The sequence below is a fragment of the Pteronotus mesoamericanus genome, unplaced genomic scaffold, assembly GCF_021234165.1.
Source record: "Pteronotus mesoamericanus isolate MK-2021 breed Mesoamerican mustached bat unplaced genomic scaffold, CSHL_Meso_final contig_41, whole genome shotgun sequence".
Classification (NCBI taxonomy): Eukaryota; Metazoa; Chordata; class Mammalia; order Chiroptera; family Mormoopidae; genus Pteronotus; species Pteronotus mesoamericanus.
This window is the reverse complement of record NW_026555152.1, coordinates 6126151-6143546: the sequence shown is the minus strand read 5'-3', so window position 1 is coordinate 6143546 and position 17396 is coordinate 6126151. Positions and strand designations below refer to the sequence as shown.

Genomic DNA, 17396 nt, shown 5'->3' with positions numbered 1-17396 from the left:
ATGTACCTTCCATTTGCCTTCTCTAACTCTACTGAAGTTGACTCGAATTGAAATTTTATCTCTTCTGGCCTCCCAGAGGGAATTAGTAGGACAGGACAGTGAGAAGTTGGGAAAATTCCTTGGCAAGTGGAATAGGGGAACTGAGGCAGAGAGCTGAACACAATAGCCAAGCAATTCACAGCCAAGTACAGATGGTCACCAGGGCAGGTCTCAAGGCCTGGAAGGGGAAAACTGGAAAACAAGGACCTAACTGCCAGGGTAACCTCTTCTCCCCTTGCCCTTTCCCCCAGGAGATAACATTTGGGCCTCAGTTGTATTTTAGCTCCAGGCCCAGAGAAGCAGCAAAGCCAGGCAGGCCGTGCCAGAGCCAACTGCGCTGGCTGATCGGTGGAGATCACAACCCTGAATGGGCACACCTCGAGAACTGATGAGTATTCTTCTGAATCCCTCCCCTGAGTCCTCCTCTAAGATTCCCACCTGTAAGAAAGAGATAAAAGCCTCAAGACAGAGGATCGCACACGGGGGAGCAGCCAGAGCCATTTTCCTTTTCCTTCCCCTACCTCCCCACTTCTTCACAGGAACAGGTCTCCCAAACTCTAAGGCAATGGACAGCTGGCAGCTTGTTCCAGTCTGACTCCCTAAACCTGTCCCCAAAGCCACCTTTTCTCCAACTACCACGTGAGCTAAGGCAGCCCAGCCTAGTCTCCCCTGTTGCCTCTGCTACCTAAGCCCTTCCTTGCTTCATTATCCCCAGCTTTAGCAAATGCATCCTCATAATCACCTGGACTTGTGCTGTGAAATCTTTTCTGCATGAAGTCAAGGGCTCACACACTACAGCTGGCCCTAGGCAGACCCGCTCAGGGCCAGGCTCCTGTCTGGTAACATTAGGACTAAAAACACTAACCTCAACACTTACTATGGTGGTTAGCAGTTGTTTTGAAAGACAAAAACAGTGACCAGATAATTAGCAAGCACTTTTTTTTTTTTTCAGAGAAGCTGCAAAATAGCTCCTGAAATTTCTCTGAGAGAAGCTCCTTCTAATACAAAAAAGTGCAGAAACAAAACTAGGGAAAGAAATGAATTTGCATATGTGGGTGCTTTTTCTGTTTATCATATGTAACAAATAACAATCACAAATAAGGGTCTTGCACAAATAATGCCCTTTTTTATTATAAAATCATGAGCATGTAATTCTGTATCATAACAATATCATACTTAAGCACACCATATGACATTTTAGGTGAAATGTTCAAATTAAAACTATAAATTCTTACTCCCCTGTTATTACCCTACCAACAGCACTCAAGCAGGCCTTACTTCCGCTGGACCCTGTATGTCCCAGGAACTTTGCTGGGGATACAAGACCAAAATCACCATGCTCACAGAGTTCCATGTAAGGGATGAGGACCCACATAACATTTTAAAAGTGACACTCATCAACAGATGTACAGAATACTCTGGAAATAAAGAGAAATGTGGGACAAGGCTGTGCTAAAATTGGGGAAAGTTAAGCCTGACAAAATGAATTGGAGAGAAAGCACATGGGAAAATGAGGAATGAGAAACCATTCCTTAAAGGAAATTGCTGTAGTTTGGGGAATGTTCTGCTAAATGTTTGTACTGCAGGCTGTAAATAGGTGTTCCACGTGAAGGGGCAGTTGTGGCTGAGTCTGAGAGTGCAGCATCTCAAATTCCCTTTTTGGAGAGTCTCAAACCGCATAACCAGTTTGAAGTCTCTGAGATGTCCCCTGCCAAGAAAACCACTTAAATTGGTTCAGTCCAGGGTCTTTCCAAACTCAGTCAAGCATGGGATCCTTATAATATTCTGTAGAATTATTTCTGCTCAGTGATTCAGGGAATACTGTCTTCCAGAGGCTCAGAGGGGCTGGAATGCTTGGCCCAGGCCAGGCTCTAGGAAGCTTTATAGGCCATGTTCCAATTTTGAATTTTCCTCTGTGTAAAAATTTGAGTGTCTTAATGTCCCCTATCTGAAATAGAACTGCTGTAATTACACTGAGGCCCTTTGCTTTGGAGAGGGATAAAAGGAAATGGCTGGCTTCTTATCCTCAGGGGACCAGCTAAATGCGATACCGAGACGCAAATGCAAGCTATCTTGACAGTAAGATAATTGTTTTCAATAGAGCTTTTGCAGAATGCTGAAGGAGAATACTTCCTAATATTCTATGGGGATTCAGTGAAGAGGTGATGCTTCATTCAGATTTACATGCCTCAAGGTTGGACGAGGAAGGCTGGATGAGGGCTGCCAGGATCATGGAGTGATGCAGGTCCAGGTAAAAACCTTATGGATTGTCAGGAAAGGTGTGGAAGGTGGATTTGACAGGGTGTGCGGAATGGGTAGGGAAGGAGTATCTTAGAATTCTGAAAGCTTTTGTCTTGGGCAAGTTAATATCAAATATTCCTATTGGTTGTGTTTCCACCTAGACTCTTGCCTGGTGCAGAGTAGACATCAAGAAATGAGTGGACCCCTTGCCAGTGTGGCTCTGTTGGTTGGCGCATCATCCCATAACCAGAAGGTGGCGGGTTCAATTCCCAGTCAGAGCTCATGCCTGGGTTGCTGGTTTGATCTCCAGTCTAGGCACACGTGATCCCTGTGTACAGAGGGCAACCAACTGATGCTTCTCTCTTTCTCTGTCTTGAATTGATGTTTCTCTCTCTCTTCCTCTCTCTCTGAAAGCAATGAAAAAAAAGTCCTCGGTGAGGATAAAAAAAAAATTTTTTTTAAAGGAATGAATGGATTGATCAAATAATATTTTATAATGTGCATTCCTATGCCACATAGTATTAATGATTACTTTAAGTTCCATGAATAATGTTACAGTCTTTCAATATGTGTTTGCGAACCTTCTAAGAGTTCCATGATATTATCCTTGATACCACCAGATCTCACTCAAGGTTTGTAAATTCTTACTTCTAGGTATTTGCTATCTCTAATTTACCCAATGTTCTTAGTTTTCCAGAAGATACTATGGCTACCAAACAGCAACTGGGGGCCCACTGCCCACCACAACCCTGTAGGCAAAATTCCAGAGGTAAATATTTGGTGAAAAAGGAAAGGAGTCTTTATTCAAAAGTTAAAAGCTTCTCAATTTTGGAATAACAGCTTTCCACATAGATTAGTCACTTACAACTATCAATTAAGGCTAAACTCTTTAACTTTAAAAAAACTATTTTATTTACTTATTTTTAGAGAGAGGGGAAGAGAAGGAGAGAGAGAGTGAGAGAAACAGCAATGTGTGGTTACCTCTCACGTGCCCCCAACTGGGGACCTGGCCCATAACCCAGGCATGTGCCCTGACTGGTAATCAAACCTGCAAGCCTTTGGTTCATAGGCCAGCATTCTATCCACTGAGCCACACCAGCCAGGGCTAATCTCTTTAACTCTTTAGATACAGTTTTAACCATATAATCTTATCAATTAAGGCTAAACTCTTTAACACCTGAGTTCGCCTATCATTCCCCTGGTTAATTTTAATTATGTTATTTCTGTGGAGTTAGCTTACAAACTAAAACAATATAAGATATAAAAGCAACACGATTTGTGAAGAATGGCAGGCCTCAGAGATCGCCCACTTTAGAATACCCTAAGAATAACCCTGCCACCCTCTGCCAGGCCAGCCCAATCCTAGGCTGTGTCCCAATTTCCTACCCATCCAAAATGCCATTTGTTGGGAAATGCAGGAAGCTGTAGCAAGACCATCCAGTAATCCTAGAGGAAGAAGAGTCCAAGAACCAGAGAGAGCCTGTCAGAGAGCCCTTTTATTTCAAAACTTCTTGCCCATAATTCCATGCGTTCTGGAGGCATTCAGCTTTTCAGCCAATCCTGTCCTAGACTGTTTACTGTTGCTTCAGCAAACTCCTCCTATGGCCCCTCCCTACTTCTCCCCAGTGAGCTGATGAGATCTCTATCACTGTCCTATTATGTATATTATATAACATATATCTTATTATATAATATGTAATTATATATTATATATATGAGATATATTAATAATATATATAATATCAATAGACACAAAACAGATATGGCAAGCCATGAACAGCCATGAATGCAACACCCAGCGAGGGCGGAGGCGGGGGGCTCCTTCTGAATCCTCCCATGTGACAGTCCCCAACTGCCTCCTCCTCCTCCTTTCACTCCCGCCTCTGTCCTGAACTTTATGTTTATTATTCTCTGGCTTTTAAAAACAGTTTTCCTAAACAACAATATTGTTTAGTTTTGCTTTTGAGCTTCAAAAAATAAGTTTTATGTGATCTCTTGCGTTTTACTTACTTTCATTCAACGTTGTGCCAAAAGATGTAACCCTGTTTTAATATAGGTGCAGTTTCTTTTCCCTGCTCTATTATTACATAGTAGGATAATGTGTCACCCTTTCTCCTATGAGGGACATTTGGGCTGCTTGCAGCTTTTCGTAGCTGTGAACAGTGTGATCCTGAATAGTCTTGTTCATGTCCCCTGCTGTGTAAGAGTTTCTATGAGTGGTTTACACAAGAGTGGAATTGCCAGGTCACATGTCTGAGAGTTTTCAACCTTAGGTGATGATACCAACTGTTTTTCAGAGTGGTTCTAGCAATTTACGTATCTTTCGAGATCATAAGAGTTTATGTTGCTCTGTCTCCTCTCCTGCCCTTAATATTGTAAGACTTCCTAGTTTTTGCCCATCTGAATTTGGGTTCCTCCTTGAGAAGTGCCTGTTAATGTCCTTTGCTGGTTTTTCTATTGGGCCATTTGTAATTTTCTTACTGATATGTAGGAATTCTTTGGTATATTCTGAGTGTTAAAATTTTTATTAATTTACATGTGCGGCAAATGTCTCCTCCCACGTTATTGCTTGCTTTTTCAATCTCTCTGTGGTTTCTTTTGATGAAGGAAGGTTTGTAGTTTCATGTCAGATTAATCAGTTAAGGATTAAGCCATAGATTCCCATCTGTGGTTCGGGTTTTCAGTTTCTAGAAACCTTTTCCTTGAGATCATAAACGTCAATCCCATATTGTTTTGTAAATTATTATTGGTAGTTTTGTTGTATTGAATTGATTTTTTTTTTTATTTAGGACATCAAATAGCAGTCTAATTTTTTTTCCTATGGGCACAAGCAATTGTACCAGCGCCATTAATGGAATGGTTATATCTCTTTTCCCTGATTACCCTCAGTGCCAGCCCTTTTATCGATCAAGTGCCCCTCTTTGAAGGAATGATTCTGACATTTCTGTCCTTTACATTAGTCAGGTTGTTTATCTCTCTGGCAGTTGCATGTGACCTCTGTTGTCACAGCTTTGTAGTACAACTTGAGGTCCTCTGTAGTGAGTCCCCCTCATCTCTTTTCCTAGAGATATTTGTCTCTTTCTTTTTTTCTATAAATATTCTGTTGAGATTTTGAGTATAATGGCCATTTAATGTATAAGTCATTTTCTGAAGAGATGATATCTTTATGATGTTAAGTAAAATCATCAATGGCACGGTCTATTTTGTATTTCCTTAATATCTTTTAAGCAAAATTTTATAATTTCTCCTTAAAAGCCTCCTATATACTTTAGATTTCTTTCTGGATACTTTATGGTTTTCTATGCTATGATAGATAATAGCTTTTGAAAAATTTTATTCTCTACTTAGGTTGCTAGCATTTCTAAATGGAATTTATTTTAGTATATTATTTTGTAATCTAGGAACCTTGCTAAACTCTATTATTAATTCTTACATGCAGATTCTTTTGGAACTTGAACATAAATAATAATACAACCTTTCAGTGACAGTTTTGGCACATCTTTCCCATCCTAATGGTTGATTTCCTTTGCTTGACTTACCTTGCTAACTAGGCACATTGCCAAATGGACGTAGTCATGGAGCTACTTTGTCTTTTTATGATATGAATTCTTATGTTTTACTTTTAAGAATGATGTTTATTATAGATTTTTTGTAGATATCCTTTATCGTGTTAATATGAATGGATGCTGAATTGTATCAAATATTTTTTTCTGCATCTATTAAAATAATCTTACATTTTTCTTCTTTAATTTTTAAATTTTTGAACTGCCTTTAACTAATTTTCCAACATTAAACCAATCTAGCATTTCTGGAAATATCCAACTTGGTATTGATGAATACTTTTGTTTTTTACTCATTATTGACTTTGGTTGAAAATACTCATTTAGAACTTTATATTTGAGTGTAATTTGTCTATAATTTTTGTTTTCCTGTTTTGTCCTTACTGGGTTACAATCTTAGAGTTACATAACTCACAACAATTACTTAGGGCTGTGTTCCCTGTTTTCTCTACTTAGTGTGTATAAGGCAAGAGTTATTTCTTCTTTGAATAATGTTTGGTTGATGCTGTGATCCTGAGAAGTTTTCAACAGGTATGTGCTCTGTTTGGTGTAATTTTCGGCCCTACACTGTGTTCAAGAGGAGCCTTCAGAATTGGCACCAGTTTGGGGTTCCATTAATTAACTAATGCTGATGGGTTATAGAAGGCTGGTATAAACCTCTCAGAAAACTTTTGAAAGCGGTGTCTGAGGGGCAAGAGAATTGGAAGACTCTCATATTCTACCTTGATGAAATGGGCTATCACCCATGACATGTAGACTGATTTCTTTACTTCCTCATTAGAGTTCTATCATCATTCTGAATATTATTATTGTTGCAGTTGAACTCCATCAGGGAGGTGAACTGAAATGGTGGGAGACAGTGACATTCTGCGTTGCTGAAGTAAAGTACTCCCCCTGCTGTGATAACCCCTCATGACAGAGAGGCAAGACACACCTGCGGGGGGGGGCGGGCGGGGGGGGGCAGGCCACTATCGAATGCTCCAAACAGGGAACAGATCCCTTAGGTTACAAGGAGCTGACACGTGAACATGTTGTTTCCCAAGTTCATGGCTCAAGGAAATTACTAAAGGAAATAGTGCACTGTCAGATCTTGCAACATAATTACTTGATTATCCATTTTCTGTAGTTTAAATGAATTATCACTAAACTTTACATCAATGAATGTGATATATACCCTGTGAAATTTACATTTTGTTTTAGAAATATTTGTGTATGTATGGGTAGATTGAATTGAGAGGCTAGTCATTTTGCCAGCTAGTCAGGAGTCAGTGTTTCAGTCACTTGATTTCAATGTATGCTGATAAACAAGCTCTTCTTTCCAAATACAAAAACAGCATTTGTCATTGTTTGGAGCCTTTTAACAAATAGACCAGGAAATAGAAGGTAGAAAATCACAGGTAGAATCAGTGCCTAGGTTGAGGTTCTTTACTTAAACACCCTGTGCCTCAGTTTCCTTATTTGTAAAATGGAGATGACAGTGGTGCTCTAGGAAGATGACGAGGACTAAATAGGCTCATGCGTGTAGAAGCAAGGAGAACAGTGCCTGACCAAGCATAAATACTTGCTTACGTTATTTTGAATGTAGCTTTCCCAAAGGTAGCTTTCATTCATGACTAGAAAGGTAAGTTAAATTAAGTGATTCTTAGTGAATTGTACTATCACTTACATTTGGATTATTTTTTTAATTAGAAGTCCCGATGGATGCAGATAACTGAAATTCATAATATATTACTAAAATGTTTTATTCATTAATTCAGGATATAAAGGTGTCCAAGGAAGTTGATAAAAAGTGTAGACATAGGAGCTACACTTGCTTTTTGGCCCCAGAAAGGCACACAGAATTAATTGAAGATCAATCTTTGGTATCGAGGTCAGGAAACCAATGTGTGAACATAAGAGGAGGAAATGCTTATTGCACCCACATGTGGAATATAAAACAAAAATTAGCAAATGGACTAACAAACAAAAACAAACTCATAGATACTGAAAACAGAATGGTGGTTACCAAAAGGGAAGAGGGTGGGAGAAGGACAAAGAGGGTAAAGGGGGTCAAATATGTGGTAAAGAAGGGAAACTAGACTTTCAGTGGTGAGCATGCAGTAGAGTATACTGATATCAAATGATAATGTTGTACACCTGAAAATGATAGAATGTTATTAACCATTGTTATCCCTACTTATTTATTTTTTCTTAAAATTTAAATATAGTAGGTATACAATATTTTATTAGTTTCGGGGATACAATAGAGTGACTCAACATTTATGTACATTACAGTGTGATCACCTCACTAAGTCTAGAAATTATTTGTCACCACACAAACTTTTCACAATATTACTTTCCAATAAATTTAATTTTTAAAAAAGAAGAGGAAATTTTTGTCTCTTCCAGTGGAGACGTGTGGACACTGAGTATGGCTCAGCCCTGGCAGCAGTACAGTTTAATGAGCTCACAGAGACATACTAGAGACATCCTTTCCTCCTTCCCTGGAAACCAACATTGTGCCTCAGTGTCCCTTTTTGTAAAGCAGGTGTTATGTCCTCAGATGCCTACAGGGGCGAAACGGGCAACATAAATAACTAGTAGGTTGGGTAGGGGCTTCCCCAATGGCACAGCATTTTCTTCTTCTAAAGGGGGCAGCCATTTTTGGTTCTTCTCTCTTTTCACATTCAATTGATAGTAACATCTACAAAATTTTAGTTTTATGGGCTTGGAGTTTTGAAATCAGGGAAGCTTTAGGGACTAAAAGAGGCATCTGAATATAGTGGACCACTTGGTGTCCAGGCCACTGGTATGGATGTACATACAGTCTTCTTAGTAAGTGAGAGTTGGTTGAACTACTGAATGACGACTTCAGCACAGTTATTTGTCTTTTGTTAAGATTCTCTGTCATATTGCAAAAAAGTATAAGAATTTGCTAGTTTACCATATGTCCAAACAACAACAATAAAAATGACCATTCTCCTTTCCCGGTTAAAAATAAGGATTGCTGCTGCTTTGCTCATTAAAGATATAGCCTTACTTTGGTCATCCCATCTTCTAGAAAAGAAATTACCAAGACACCTCTGCTTTCTGACAGCTCCCAATCCAGGTCAAAATCATCCTTCTATGAACCTTTCCCCAAATCACTTAACAGAACCCACATCGGTACCAAGCCCATCCTATACCTCTTTCGGAGCCACCTTGGAGTTCCCCCAGCCTTCTGGTTCCCTGATTGCAGTGCACCAGTAAACCCAACGTGGTCCTACTTGGCCTGTCCTGGTCACCTGTGGATGAAAGATGTTGACATTCGTTATAGTATTATGTAGTTATTTACTTTTTGGTCCTTGTGAAAAATTAAAGGCAGAAGTACATATTGTAGGAGGAAAGCTTATAAAGGAAAGTTAATGGTAAAAACTCGATGAACAGTTCATGTCAATAAAAGCCACTTCTCCAGTTTTTTCCCTCTCAAGGTTGTGTACCTGCTGTTGCTTCAGTGTCTGGGAAAGCCAGTGTCTCCATGGCAGGTTTGCAGATGTGGTGTGATTCACATTGCAGATAGGAGGAGGAGGTGACCCTTTGAAACCTAGTTAGAAAAAGTTCTTTCCAAAAGCTATAGATTGTGCTGATTATGATCTTAGCAGGTTTCAACCTGCTATCCAGGTCTGGAACTTGAGACAAGTTAAGATCAACAAGCTTTTTGTGGTCAAGTTTCATTAATTAGAGTTTGCTGCCAAGACACAGTGGGGAGGCCGACTTCCATGCCTGCTGCCTTTCCACGGTTGCCTACCTGGGCTGTGGGGACCTGGCAAGGAGGCTCTGAGAAATTTTTGGAAGAGTGACCTTCCATTTTTAATAAGTATGTTGTTACATTTAGAATTAAATTACTGAGACCCAAGCTATCCTCTTGAATTTGCTTTTAGCCATTTTTTCCCTTTTGTTTTTAATGAACTAGAACAAGTTGAAGCCAGTTCTTTCTAACAGTATGCAGTCAGAAAGGAGCTCAGAACCTTTTACTGTCAGACCCTTTATTTTAGACAAGTTGAACTCTTCTAAATCTTAGAATTTTAAAAGTCTTCTGTACTCATACTTCTATAAAGTATCCATTTCTTTTTTCCTTAATTAAAGTGGAATAGGAGAACACATGATATTATTTTGCCCACTTTTGTATTTGGATGCCTTCTCAAGCTTGAGTTTTCTTGCCTGAAATAAAACACATCCTCTTTGTTGAAAACTTGTGATTCTAAAATTCACATGGAAAATAAATGGGCCAGAAAGTCCGATAGTATATTCTATAACAGGTCTGGGAAGAGGGTTTAAGTCATCAAATATTAGAACTCAACTTAAAACATCATTTTTTTTTTGTATTAAAAACCCTCTGTATAGTGTGTTGCTTTTATTAGGTGGTTACACCAGAAAGTGTGATGGTAGATACAGGTGTGCGTGCGTCAAGCTGCTTGAGTCTGCTCAGCCAGTGGCCTCGGGTGGTGGGTGCAGTTGCACATGAGAGCCCCAGTCAGACAGCAGAGGGATGAGAGAGATATGGGGCAAGTTTGCTGTTGGGTGTTCTTTATTTGGTCTATAAACTAGAAAGGATAGCTCAGATTTTAATAAGTATTCGATACATTTATTGTGAGTGAGCCCTGTCCATCAGTCTGCCCAGAATGGGCTCTTGGCAGTGACAGCCACGGCCCCCTGGCTGCAGAGTGTGTGGGCTCCAGTCTAGGGAGGGAATAGGGCTACACCCCTGTGCTCTGCAGGGAGGAGGGACACCCCTTCCCTGACAGAAACCACCAGGGCAAGCCATGCAAGACAGACTCGGTCTGCATGCTTCCTAGTCGGCTTTGTCCTGGAATATGTATAGGTTGTTGGTGGTAGCCCGGGCGGTAATGTTGTCAGTTGGGTGCCAGGCCATGTGCAAAATCCTCTTATTGAAGCCCAGACTGTCCACACGGATCTCGTCCTCCTTCCTCTTCTCACCTGGGCATGCTCATCCAAGCTTCCGACTGGCTCCAGGCTTGTAGTTCTCTCTGGGAGCTTCCAAGGGTCACATCCCTCTGAATGTTTCTGTCAAACATTCTGAAGTTGTTATAGGACCCTGTCACGACTTCACTGCCTGGATTGTTCTGGTACCACTCAAACTTGTCAAAGAGGCAGTCATTTTTGTACAGAGAACAACGCTTCCTTCGAAGGTACTCATGGATCTGGTGGGTCTCGATGGGCTGGCTCTCTGTGTTGAGATCCCAGACCTTCACAACAGGCAGCCGCCCCCGGGTCGCACCGAGCCCAGGAGCATGGTTGCGTAGCCACTTGGTTCCCTTTCTGCTGCCGTACACAAACACAGTGCACTTGTGTGGGTGGAGCTTGGCCAGTTGATCACCTCTGCCAGCTCCTCCATGTTTGTGGGCTTAATGTTCACTATATTTGTGATCTTTAAATGCCACAGATTAATTCTCAGGTCATCTGCAGAAAGGTTTGTTTTGTGATCACTGTTTACAGAAATGGAATTTATATGACTATGTATGAGCATTTGCAAAAATTCATCATGGATTTGCTCTTCCATGAGGTCCATGGGCTTCAATATTGAGATCCAAAATGTTGTAGTTCTAAGTAGGTCTCTAAGTCCATCTTCATCTTTCAAGTTGTAACCTGCTCTTTTATGCCATTCACTTATTTTCCTTTATTTACTAGTTTTATCATTTGTAGTGTGTAGAAAATGAGCAACATTCTGTTGTGGTAACCACCTAATTTTACTAATTTTTTCCCCTAATTTCTGAACTTTTCAAATAGTCAAACTCTGGTTCACAACTTTGAAAGGTACTGTAAAATTTTATTCTCTCCTAGAATGACAGTAGCCTTTATGCTCTTGTTCCTGCTGAAATATAACAACTCTGCTGCCCATGTGTCCTGTTGCAAGAAGATCTCCAGAGTAATTAAATTTAGCAGTTGAGATGATGTCGGATTCTGCCTTGTCCTTGTCCATGGCCCCCTCAACCACGATAGCAAGTTGTGTTTGCCCATGGCATGACCACTGCCCAGCACCTGAGCCTGGCCACTGTCACCGCGAACACCTGTTCTTCAGGCACTACGGTGCTGAGCTGACAGATAATGATGGAAACCCAGAGGGCAGTTGAAAAATTACTAGCTAGCAAGTTGGATGTATTTAAATATCAAATAATATTCCTAAATAAGACATAAGAACGTTCCATGAATGACTTTGGCATAAAGAAATGATAATTTGAATGATCTAAAAATTTAGATCCCGTACTGTCAACCTAAAACAAACTAAAAGGATACTCCAGGTCAATTAAAGATGACAAATTATCAAACTACAGAAAAATAGTAGAAAGTAAAAAGATACTATGAAACAGTAAACCAAGTCACAAGTCTAGAAATATTCCCTTATGTAACAAGACCCCCTTGAGAGCAGAACCTGTCAGGTATCTTTTGGTTTCTGGCACCTAATACACCTACTTAGGAAAAGCCCACATACTTGCTAAGGAAGTTTAATCACTGCTGGAAGTGAAAATGCCAGTGTATGTACTAGCCTATGTGGAGCCTAATATTTATCTTTTCTTTCTCACTTATTAGCTTGTGATATCTAAATCATATCCTAAATAAAGTGAAAATTGCTTTAAGAAAAGAATGAGAAACTGACTAGGAACTTAAGCAGGATTTAATCAGTATGCATAGCTCTGGAGAAACTGTCTTTCCCTCTATCACTGGTGTAAAGCAAAACTTAAAAGATGTGAGATCTAATATCTGACTCATAAATTACGGGGCCTACCTACAGTACCTATTTCTAACATCCAGTGGCCATTAAAATTTGATTAAGCACATTCTTTGGAAGTGATGGGTAAATTTGGTTAAAGATACTGAAAAAAAAACAAGGCATCAAGTTTTAAAGTAAGAAAAAAGACAGACTGAGTGATTGCACGAAGCTGGAATTTACACATGTAAAATCATTCATCTAATTGATACTTGGAGGCTCTTTATTTTCAGGACACTTGAGACTGCACAGAGCAGTGATTAACTCAAGAATTCTGAAGTGAGACTGTCTGAATTTGAACCCTGGTTTACTACTCTGTATCACTGTGACCTGGAGCAAATTACTTAAACTCTCTTTGCCTAGGCTCTCCCAACTGTAAATTGGTATTATAATTAACACCTACCTACCTCCTAGGACTATTGTGAAGGTTAAAGTGAGTTAAAATATGCATGTTCTTTAGAAGAATGTATAGAATATTGTAAGCACTGTATATGTTGATTGTCACTACTTGCTGTCATTAATGGGCAGAAGTTTACTAGGACACAAAGGAAGTTCAAAGCATCAGAGATGAAGTTACTATGGGGGCTGCATCCTTGGCCAAATTTAGTAGTTTCTGTAAGAAGGTTCCCCAGTTTTTAAAGGAAACAACTTGTAGCCTTAGCATGTGATTGATTTAAGCCTAAGTGCTAACTGCCTCTGTATGTGATACCAGTTCCCTGATTAACTTCCTTCTTCTCTAGCTTTACCTGTTGAATATTTTTTTCCTTAATTTTATTGAACAGGAGAGGGGTCTTACTACTTTTTAAAAGTATTTTGTTGTAATTCTACTACAGTGGTCCCAATTTTACCCTCTTTGCCCTCCTCCGCCCAGCCCACCTCCTGCTCCCACAGTCATTCCCCACCTTGTTGTCCATGTCCATGGGTCACTCATACATGTTCCTTGCCTAGTCCTTTCCCCTTCTTTCCACCCTTATCCCGCTCCCCTCTCTCTTCTGGTCACTGTCAGCCTGTTGCTTGTTTCCATGCTTCTGGTTCTATTTTACTCACTAGTTTATTTTGTTCATAAGGTTCCTCTTATAGGTGAGATCATATGGCATTTGTATTTCACTGACTGGCTTTTTTCACTTAGCATAATGCTCTCCAGTTCCATCCGTGCTGTCTTGAAAGGTAGGAGCTCCTTCTTTCTTTCTGCTGCATCGTATTTCATTGTGTAAATGTACCACAGTTTTTTGATCCACTCATTTGCAAATGGGCACTTAGGCTGTTTCCAGCACTTGGCTATTTTAAATAGTACTGCTATGAACATAGGGTGCGCAAGTTTTTTTGAATTGGTGTTTCAGGATTCTTAGGGTATATGCCCAGCAGTGGAATTGCTGCATCAAAAGGCAGTTCCATTTTTAGTTTTTTGAGGAAATTCCATACTGTTTTTCACAGTGGCTACACCAGTCTGCATTCCCACCAACAGTGCACTAGGGTTCCCTTTTCTCCACATCCTTGCCAGCACTTGTTGTTTGTTGATTTATTGCCATTGGCCAATATGACCGGTGTGAGGTGGTATCTCATTGTGGTTTTAATTGGCATCTCTATGATGGCTAGTGATGCTGAGCATTCTTTCATATGCATATCCCTCTGTATGTCCGCTTGCAGAAGTGTCTGTTCAGGTCCTTTGCTTATTTTTTAATTGTATTGTTTGACTTCCTGCTGTTCAGTCATATGAGTTCTTTATATATTTTGGAGATCAAATCCTTGTCTGAGGTATCATTGGCAAATATGTTCTCCCATATGGTCAGTTTCCTTTTAATTTTGGTGATGGTTTCTTTAGCCATGCAGGAGCTTTTTAATTTGATATAGTCCAATTTGTTTATTTTTTCCTTTATTTCCCTTGCCCTAGGAGATATATTGGTAAAAATATTGCTGCGTAGGATATCTGAAATTTTACTTGTACCAGTCCAGTTTCCCAACACCATTTGTTGAAGAGACTATTTTTACTCAATTTTATGTTCCTGCCCTCTTTGTCAAATATTAATTTACCATAGAGACCTGGATTTATTTCTGGTCTCTCTATTCTGTTCCATTAATCTATGTGTCTGTTCTTATGGCAGTACCAGACTGTTTTGATTACAGTGGCCTTGTAGTATAGTTTGATATCAGGTGTTGTGATCCCTCCTTACTTTGTTCTTCTTTCTTATGATTGCTGAGGCTATTTTGGGTCTTTTTTCTTTCCATATAAATATTTGAAATATTTGTTGTAGATCTGTGAAATATGTCATGTATTTTAATAGAGATTGCATTGAATCCAAACATTGCTTTGGGTAGTATGGACATTTTAATGTTAATTATTCCAATTCATGAACATGGCATATGCTTTCATTTATTTGTATTTTCCTTAATTTCTTTCTTCAGTGTTCTGCAGTTTTCCGAGTACAGATCTTTTACCTCCTTGGTTAAGTTATTCCTAGGTACTTTATTTTTCTTGTTCCTATAGTAATTGGGATTTTTTCCCCCTAGTTTCCGTTTCTGATATTTCATTGTTGGTATATAGAAATGCCCTCGATTTCTGAATGTTGACTTTGTGTCCCACTATTTTCCCAAATGCATTTATTAGGTCACGTAGTTTTTTGGTGGAGCCTATAGGGTTTTCTATGTACACTATCATGTCATCTTCAAATTATGATAGTTTTACTTCCTCCTTTTCAATTTGGATGCCTTTTATTTCTTTTTCTTGTCTGATCTCTGTGGCTAGAACTTCCAGTACTATGCTGAATAAGAGTGGTAAAAGCAGATACCCTTGTCTTGCTCCTAATCTTAAGGGGAAAGCTTTTAGTTTTTGCCCGTTGAGTATGATGGTGGTTGTAGGTTTCTTGTATATGACTTTTTTTACTTTGGGGTATACTCCATCTATTCCCATTTTCCTGAGTGTTTTTATCATAAATTGGTGCTGGATTTTTTTAAATGCTTTTCCTGCATCTGTTGATATGATCATGTGATTATTGTCTTTCATTTTGTTTATGTGGTGTATTACATTTATTGATTTGTGAATATTGTACAATCCTTGCATCCCTGGGATGAATCCCACTTGATCATGGTGTATGATCTTTTTAATGTATTGGTGGATCCGGATTGCCAATATTTTGTTGAGGATATTAGCATCTGTGTTCATCAGTGATATTGTCCTGTAGTTTTCTTTCTTTGTTGTGTTGTTACCTGGTTTTGGAATTAGGATAATACTGGCCTCATAAAAACAGTTTGGGAGTGTTCCCTCTTCTTGAATTTTTTGGAATAGTTAGAGCAGGATAGGAGCTAGCTCTTTCCTAAATATTTGGTAAATTTCACCTGTGCAACATCTGGTCCAGGGCTTTTGTGTACTGGAAGTTTTTTGATTATTGCTTCGATTTCACTATTTATTATTAGTCTATTCAGGCTTTCTGCTTCTTCTTGATTCAGTTTTGGAGGATTTTATATTTCTAGAAATTTGTCCATTTTGCCCAATTTGTCCAATTTCTTCGCATAGAGTTTGTTGTAATTTCTTACAATCTTTTGTATTTCTCTGGTATCAGTTGTAACTTCTTTTTCATTTCTGATTGTATTAATTTATTAATTAAATCTCTTTTTTTTCTTGATGAGTCTGTTTAAAGGTTTGTCAATTCTGTTTATCTTTTCAGAGAACCAGCTCCTGGATTCATTGATCTTTGCAATTGTTTTTTAGTCTTTATGTTATTTAATTCTGCTCTGATCTTGATTATTTACTTCTTTCTACTTACTCTGGGCATTGTTTGTTGCTGTTCCTCTAGTTCCTGTAGATATAGGATTAGTTTGCTTATTTGAGATTTTTCTATCTTTTTTAGTTAGGCCTGCATTACTTGCCCTTCCCTCTCAGGACCGCCTTTGCTGTGAGCCATAGGTTTTGGGTTATGTGTATTCACTTTCATTTGTTTACAGATATTTTTTGATTTACTTCTTGATCTCATTGTCAACCCATTCATTATTTAATGGCCTGTTATTCAGTCTCCATGTATTTGAATGTATTTGAGTTTTTCCCCAGAGACTGGTTTCTAGTTTCAAGCCATTGTGATCCAAGAAGATGCTTGATATGATTTCAATTATATTGAATTTTTTGAGGCTTGTTTTGTGTCCTGCCATGTGGTCTGTCTTTCAAAATGTTCCATGTGCATTTGAAAAACTGTATATTATGCTTCTTTGGGATGAAAGTTTCTGTATATACCTATTAAGTCCATTTGATCTAGAGTATCATTCAATGCCCCAATTTTCTTGTTGACTCTTGGTTTGGAAGATCTATCCACTGTGACAGTGGGGTGTTGAAATCCTCTATGATGACTGTGTTGCTGTAGATATCCTTCCTGAAGTCCTCTAAGACTTTTCTTTATATTTAGGTGCTCCTATGCTGGGTGTATATATATTTACAAGGGTTATATCCTCTTGCTGGACTACTCCCTCAAGTATTATGAAGTGACCTTGTTTGTCCCTTTTTATGGCCTTTGATTTGAAATCTATTTTGTCTGATATAAATATAGCTACACTAGTTATTTTTTTTCATGTCCATTTGCTTGGAATAGTTTTTTTTTTCCCATGCCTTCACTTTTAGTCTGTGTAGATCTTTTGTTCTGAGGTGGGTCTCTTGTAGACAGCATATTGCAGGTCATATTTTATTACCCATTCAGCTACACTATATCATTTGATTGGAGCATTTAATCTATTTACATTTAACATTTTATTGATAGGTATTTATTCATTGCCATTTTTTCCCTTCGTACCTGTGTTCCTCCCCCTCTGCTTCTTCCTTCATTTTCTTA

General features: G+C 39.0%; 1 protein-coding gene and 1 pseudogene across 1 annotated transcript in view; one reads left to right on the top strand and one right to left on the bottom strand.

The window, feature by feature from the left end:
- Positions 1–17396, top strand: part of ATP8A2 (ATPase phospholipid transporting 8A2) — a 523880-nt gene that overhangs the window by 166168 nt on the left and 340316 nt on the right. The window lies entirely within an intron of this gene.
- LOC129073442 (serine/threonine-protein phosphatase 2A 55 kDa regulatory subunit B delta isoform-like) overlaps positions 10651–17396 on the bottom strand; it is a 33686-nt pseudogene continuing 26940 nt past the window's right edge.